Here is a 7008-nt window from a genome sequence, read left to right on the forward strand (position 1 = left end):
GGGGAGCATTTGTGACAGAAACGGAATGTGGCTGGCGAAGCCTAAAATATCTAGTCGGGGCCCTTCCCCTGGCTAGACGAGGGGATTTGTCTCTGGTCCTGCCGGGCTGTCTGGCTGTACAGACACAGTTCTGGGATCAGACAGGCCTTTATTTATCTATTTATTTATATTTGTTCTTTTGTGAGACAGGGTCTAGCTATGCCGTTCTGGGTGGCCTTGAACACACTATGTACCCTAGGCTGGCCTCGAGCTTGTGGCGATCCCCCTGCCTCAGCCTCCTGGTATTACACCATGCCTAGCTCAGACAGGCCTTTCGTATGTGGCTTCTGCAGGAGGGATTGCACAGGGGTGACTGCTGGCATGGGCCGGGGGAGGGATGGACGCAGCTTAAAGCCACAGCCAGGGAGGGGAGGAGGGCTGAGCCCGTGAGCTTTCAGGGGCTCCGTGGGCGCTCACTGCTGTGGGGGCTGCAGAGCTGATGGCCATGGCCATCCCACATTCCTGGCGTTAGGGATCCGGTGGGATGTGGCACTTCCATGAGTCAGGGAATGTGGAAGAGGCCGGCTTGAGCAGAGCCGGGTAACGAGCCAGTCTCGCGCTTGGCCAGTGAAGATGCAGAGGGGACATGGGGGACCGTGCCGCAGTCCCCTCTGGGGGCTGAGGTGGCATCCCCAGCCGGGGGCCGTGCTGCCTGAGGTCAGGCTCCGGGAGCTGTCGGCTCAGGACGGCTCATTTCGGTCCCAGCAGGGGCGAGGTCACCGGAGAAGAGGGTCACGAGTGGGAAGAGAGGCCGAGGACAGAGCCACTGAGCCTTGAGGGACAGGAGACCAAGGAGTCAAGGCAAGAAGTTACACTGTTTTCTTTATATGACGGCACAATCTATATAACATGGAATCGGCCCGCTTAAGCATGTCTAAGCGCCCGGCTCAGCGGTGTCCAGTGCATCCCACGGCTGCACACCATCTGCACTGTCCACCTCCAGGACCTTCCACCTGGCCATGCTGAGCCTCCGTCCCCAGGAAACACTGACCCCTGTCCCCTCCCCGGCCTGGCACCACTGTCCTCCTGGGAGTGGGACCCTGTAGTGTGTGTCCTTCTGTGTGGCTTAGCTCCCTGAGCAGCGCTGTCTCTAGGTCCGTCCACACTGTAGCAGTCTCAGGATTTCCTTCCTTTTAGTGGCTGAGTAATATCTCATCACATGGATGGATCACACTGTGTCTCAAAATAAACAATGAAAAGGGCTGGGGATGGAGCTCTGTGTGAAGGCCCTGGGTTCAGTGCCCATGCTGTCTTTCTCTCTCTAACACATACACCAAACAAATCAAAAAGCAAAAGAAAAGAAAAGAAAAAAAAGCTTTCTAAGTTTGCTCTGACACTTAATTATGCTTTTTTTTTTTTTCCTTTTAATGCAAACTGTTTATCTTTTAGAAAAACAGCTATGTTTCCAAGACTGCTTTTCAGTTCCAAAGGCCATCTTCCGGGTAAGGCCTTAGAAGCAGATCCTGAAAAAGTGAGCAGCCCACAAAAACGTGTGGCTGCTCCCCTCCTGGGGACAGTGGGATCCCAAAACAAACACACAGGGCTTTTCCCAGCTCCTGATCTCTCCAAATATGTACAGACATGCAGCCATCTTTGAGAAAACAAAATGTGTTTTTGAAATTTTAGACCCGTAGAAAACAGAGAAAATGATGTGCTGCTTCTCCTTTATTTATTTATTTATTTATTTATTTATTTATTTATTTATTTAAGAAAAGGTCTCACTGACTATGTACTGAAGGTTGGCCTTGAATTCACTAGGTAGCGGAAACTGGCCTTGAATGCACAGCAATCCTCCTGCCTCAGCCTCTTGAGTGCTGGGATTAACAGATGTGGGCCACATCACCCAGAAATGTGCTTCTGATTATAAAAAGATTTCTTCATTTTCTAAAAGAATTTGCCTCCATCAGGAATTCTTTTGTCTGTGCAATGTTCTGTGGTCTCCATTCAGTAAATATTTTTACCCAAATATCAAGTAGCTGAAGAACTTATAATGTGACGTATTTTCAAGTATTAATAATCATCTCCTCGAGCCTTGTGTGGTGGCAGATGACTGTCATCCCAGTGCTCTTGAGGCTGAGGCAGGAGGATCACTGTAAGATCCAGGCCAGCCTGGACTATATAATGAATTCAAGGCCAGCCTGAACTACACAGTGAGATCCTGTCTCAAAGAAAGGAAAAATACCGATCTGAATAGGTAGTTATATATATATACATATATATATGTATATATGTATATATGTATTTGAATAGAGATACATCAATATCATCATGTAGAAAGTTACAAGGGGAGAATTCCTGGAGAAATTTTACATTGGCGTGGTCACACCTGAGCTGACACCCTTCCGGTGAGTGGAAGATCCTTCTGGAAGCTGTGTCTGACTCAGTAATCGCTTACAACCAGGCAGGTACAGTATTTAACTCTGGCTGCACTCACTGGGGGGCCCCACCATGCCAAAGCAAAGGTGCATCCGCCCGCAGTTATTGGTTTGAACTATGTGAGGCTGGAGTTGGGAGGACAAGGCCCCAATATGGCGCCTCCCTGCCTGGACTTCCGGTCGGGACTCTTCCGCCTCCTCCCATCTGTGGGGCCTGGCCCAGGCCCAGCTTCTTGCCCTCTTCCACTTGCAGTCGCTGGCATCTCCACCTTCTGCTTGCTGGCAGCAGCCCTCCTCCCTTGTCCTAGAAACAGTGGTCTCCGGCCTCCAACTCTCTATCGTCAGGGCCGCTCCAGAATCACTTGTCTCTTTTTGGCTCCTTGCAGAGCCTGGGGCTCCAGCCCCTCGTGCTCTTCCCTATCCCTTTGTCTCTTCCTCCTGCTTTGCCAGACCTTCCTGGGCTACCTCAGGAGGGACAGATGGGTACTTTCTTGCTGCTTTAGTCAGCCAGACCGACAACCCTTCCCTTTGTCCTAACTGCATCAGACTTAGCTCACCATTCAAAGCCTCCTCCATCCTGCCACAGCTCCCCTCTCCTTGCCTCATTTTTCTCTTCTCTGCGTGGACTTGGCTGGACACTAAAGGTCTTGTGCTTTCTCACCTTGAACCTCTGATTCTCACTGGGGAGTTAATTTGGGGCTTCCCACCACAGTGTGGCTGACATTGGGGGCCAGATGGTCCTCAGTGGTGGGGCTCTTTTTTTTTTTTTTGGTACCGGGAATTGAACTCAGGACCTTGTGCTTGCCAGGCAGGCACTTGCGCCACTGAGCTATATATCCCCGGCCCTGTGGTGGGGTTCTTATGCCCACTGTGAGGTGTCGAGCAGCATCTGGGTCACACCAGCCAGCAGTACACTCCACCCCAAAGTGGCCACAACCAACGATGTCTTAGTTGCTGCCAGAGTTTGAGGGGAGGGCGGAATCACACCCCGTGGAGAACCCTGGACTGAGCAGCCGGAACTGACAAGGACTGCAGGGCAGCCGTCACAGCCATCAGCTGTAGCACTGCAAGGCTGTTCTGACACGTGCTAGTGTTGTGCGCTTCGGTTCCTCTTCTGAGTTGTAACAGTGTCCTGGAAGGTGGTGACAACTACCCTGGCCACCCCCACAGGGTATTGAGTGGAGGGCTTCACAGCTGGCACAGGAGTCAGGCCCACAAGGCCTTCAGTGTTAACAGAACCCCGCACTGTGGGGCCCTTGTCTGAGATCTTGTTAGGGCGAGATTCAACAGGACAGGCACTCACAAGAGACTGAAAATATAGGAACCAACAAAGCTTTACTCAAGAGCCAGTGATGGACAGTCTCTGACAAGGAGCCAGAGAAGACGTCTGTGCCAATCTGGGGTCTACCTCCAGTTTAAATACCTTTTTGGATTTCCATAGTAGCCATATAACTACATCAGCTCATTTTCAGGAATTTAACAAGAATGGCACAGAATTGTTACAAGGTTTACGTTTCCCAGAAGTGGCTGGTCATGTGCAGGTCAGGCAGACCCAAAGTGGACATTGAGGTTTAACATTTAGCCCACTCCCCCATTTGTTCTGCTTGTTCAGTTCCTTTTTTGCTGTGTTTTCTTTGGTGGGTTTATGACTAACCAGGGGCGGGGGTGAAGAGTGAGTTCATCTACAGTTTAAGTGAACTTAAGTGACTTCCCTTAAAAATGGAGTTACAGAAAAGAAAAATGGAATCTCTCCTGCCCTATCAATTTGACGACCTTCAAATGTCCAATTTTGATTCCATCTAAATCAATAATCCAGTCCCTTCAAGATGCTGTTTCCTTTGCTGTAAATTGATTTCCCTTTTTATCGAGCCAAAACTGCAAGTCAAGTTCTTTTCCAGAAAGTTCAAGAGGTGGAGTCCGTGATGGAAATGCTACTCGTGTCAGCAGTAGGAGCTGAGGGCAGAGTGGAGAGTATTAAAGGTCTCAGTTTATCTCTCAAACCAGTTACAGGGGTTTCATTGGTCTCTTGTTTTGCTTTGGAACTTTTCAAAAACTTTGAAAAAGTCTCTGTTAAAAAAGTCAATTTGGAGCAAATTGAGGCTCTCTTATCAATTGACCAAAACAACAATTCTTTGTTTTCTCTTTCTTTGAGACACAGGGTCTTGCTGTGTAGTTTAGGCTGGCCTTGAACTCACTGTGTAGCAGGGGCTAACTGGCCTTGAACTCTTGACGATCCTCCTGCCTCAGTCTCCCGAGTACTGGGATTACAGTAGGTGTGTGTCACCATGCCTGGCTTCCCAGTGTCTTTTTTTTGGTACTGGGAATCGAACTCAGGACCTTGTACTTGCCATGCAGGCGCTTGTACCGCGGGCTATATCCCTGGCTCAGAGTCACTTTTAATGCACATCAAACCATAAACCACCAGCTAGAGAGGGTGAGATAAATGGCATGGACAGCAAAATTCTGATTATTTCACAGTAGAAACTGAAATAATTGTTCATTCAGTTGTCCGATTACAAAGTGGTGTCACACACCTGTAATCCCAGCACTCTGGGAGGCTGAGGCAGGAGGATCGAAAGTTTGAGCCCAGCCTGGGCAACCCAGCGAGGCCCCATCTCAAGATAAAAACATAAAAGTGGGTAGGGGGCTGGGGATGGAACTGAGCAGTAAAGAGCTTGCCTAGCGTGGCTCAGCGCTGGGATGACTGTTAGATCCGCACAGTTAGGTTTTGAAAAGAAAGCGTTCGCCGTGACCTCGAGCACTGGGCGTACGTGTGCAGTTGTCCCCCTCCAGCTCCCTTCTGGGGTGCACTCGGCTGGGAGCGGTGTCCCCTGTCAGATAAGGGAAACCTGTTCCGAAATGCCTGGGGGCCGACTGTTCTAAGTTTTCCTTTCAGTCTCAGTGACCCACGGTCCAGAAATAGTGAACGGAGAAACCCCAGGAATAAACAGGTCGTAGGTCATAACTAACTTTCCTTACAGCACACTGTGATAAGTGCCCTGTCATGGGGTTATTACTGATGTTCATCCCAAACTATGCCAAGTTTCTAGGTTTAGTTTTATCGTATGTACCCATTGGGGGCTGGGGGTTCCAGATTACTTCTGGTCCTTGCAAAAATTCAGCAAGGCCAATAGGACTTTTACACCCTAAAAAAATAATAAGACAGGTGTGATGGTGCACACCTGTAATCCCAGCACTCAGGAGGCTGAGGTAGGAGAATCTCTGTGAGTTTGAGGCCAACCGTGGGTACAGGGTGAGACCTCATCTCAAAAAAACACCCAGAGAACAACAAAAAATCAATGTTTCATCCAAGCTTGAAGGGTGGGGTTACCACATCTTCTCTCCTATACCCCACTGCCCCCATTTCACCTTGATGGTTCCTAGAGATCCCACCACCTGAACGGCTGTGTCGTTCCTTGTCTCTGCATTTCCAAGCACTCAGCCTGCTCCAAGCCTGCATGGTCAAGGCTGTTGCCCTCCCTGATTGCTGCCGTGCGGGAGCGACGAAGGGCCCGCGCAGGTCCTGTGAGTCGCATCCTCCAGACCAGACGCTTCTGTTGTCCTGCAGCACCGAGGGATGCTGTTATGGTTTATGTCTGTGTGTCGCCCCAAAGCCTCCTGCAGCCCTGGGACAGGCTATTAGAGTTTGAATATGGGTGTGAGAGCTGCACCCGCCCAGGAGTGGATAGTTTGCATATGTAAGGGACAGGAAAAGAGTGCTTGGGGCATTCCTCCCCCATTCCGCCCCGTTGTAAGTTAGTTGTTGCTTAGCTGTGGCTGCCGTCCTGAGATGCAGCCCTCTGCCATGTGCCACTCTGCCTTATAATCTGCCAAGTACAGATTGAAACTTCCATGAACTCTAAGCGAAATAAACCTTTCCTTCCTTAATTTTGGGCGTCAGTTATTTTGTCCCAGCAGGAAGAAAAAAGTAACCAAGACAAAATTTGGTACCAGAGGAGTGGGGTCGTTGCTGTGACTATATCTGACCATGTGGTTCAAGAGCCTTTGGAAATGGCTTGTGGGGAGTGTTTGGAAAGGTTTGGAGATGTCGCCTGAAAGAGAAGTACTAGAACACCTTCGGCTGTTATGTTTGGGAGATTCTGGTCAGAGCTCAGAAGACCAGAAAGCTGATAGAAATTCTGCCGGTAAAGACAGGGTTCAGGAGGTTTCTGCTGCAAAGGACTGCATTGGTTGTTGGACTTTCTTGGCAGAAAGTTTGTCTGCATTTTGCTCATGTCCAGAGACTTTGCCTAAGACTGAGATGAAGGGCGGCAGCGGACTGATTAATCTGGCAAAAGAAATTTCAAGGCAGTCGAACATTGGGGCAGTGGCGTGGCTATTGTTGAGGGCTTTTAGCCAGATTTATATTGCAAATCAAGAACAAAGAGCCCAGCAGGATGATTTAAAATGTTGTGAGTTTGGCCAGAAAGAAAGCTCCAGTAATGCTGTGGACTACAAAGATAAGGCCGAGGAGATCTCTATTGCTGTGAAGGAACAGAAGAATAGAAAAGATGGCCTGAGGGCATCACAAGAAGCAGCAAGTCTCCACCCTTTGCAGCCTCAAAACTGCAAAGGTGAAAGACCTTGCTTTGAG

The 7008-nt window shown here is 49.4% G+C and overlaps 1 protein-coding gene across 1 annotated transcript in view; it reads left to right on the forward strand.

The window, feature by feature from the left end:
• The first annotated feature begins 728 nt into the window (after positions 1–728).
• Rfx2 (regulatory factor X, 2 (influences HLA class II expression)) overlaps positions 729–7008 on the forward strand; it is a 70657-nt gene continuing 64377 nt past the window's right edge. The window contains exon 1 of the mRNA XM_005405740.2: positions 729–840. The gene's annotated coding sequence lies outside the window, so the exon portion shown is untranslated. The remainder of the gene's footprint in view (positions 841–7008) is intronic.

The sequence above is a fragment of the Chinchilla lanigera genome, unplaced genomic scaffold (assembly GCF_000276665.1).
Source record: "Chinchilla lanigera isolate Chin_1 unplaced genomic scaffold, ChiLan1.0 scaffold00094, whole genome shotgun sequence".
NCBI classification, from domain to species: Eukaryota; Metazoa; Chordata; class Mammalia; order Rodentia; family Chinchillidae; genus Chinchilla; species Chinchilla lanigera.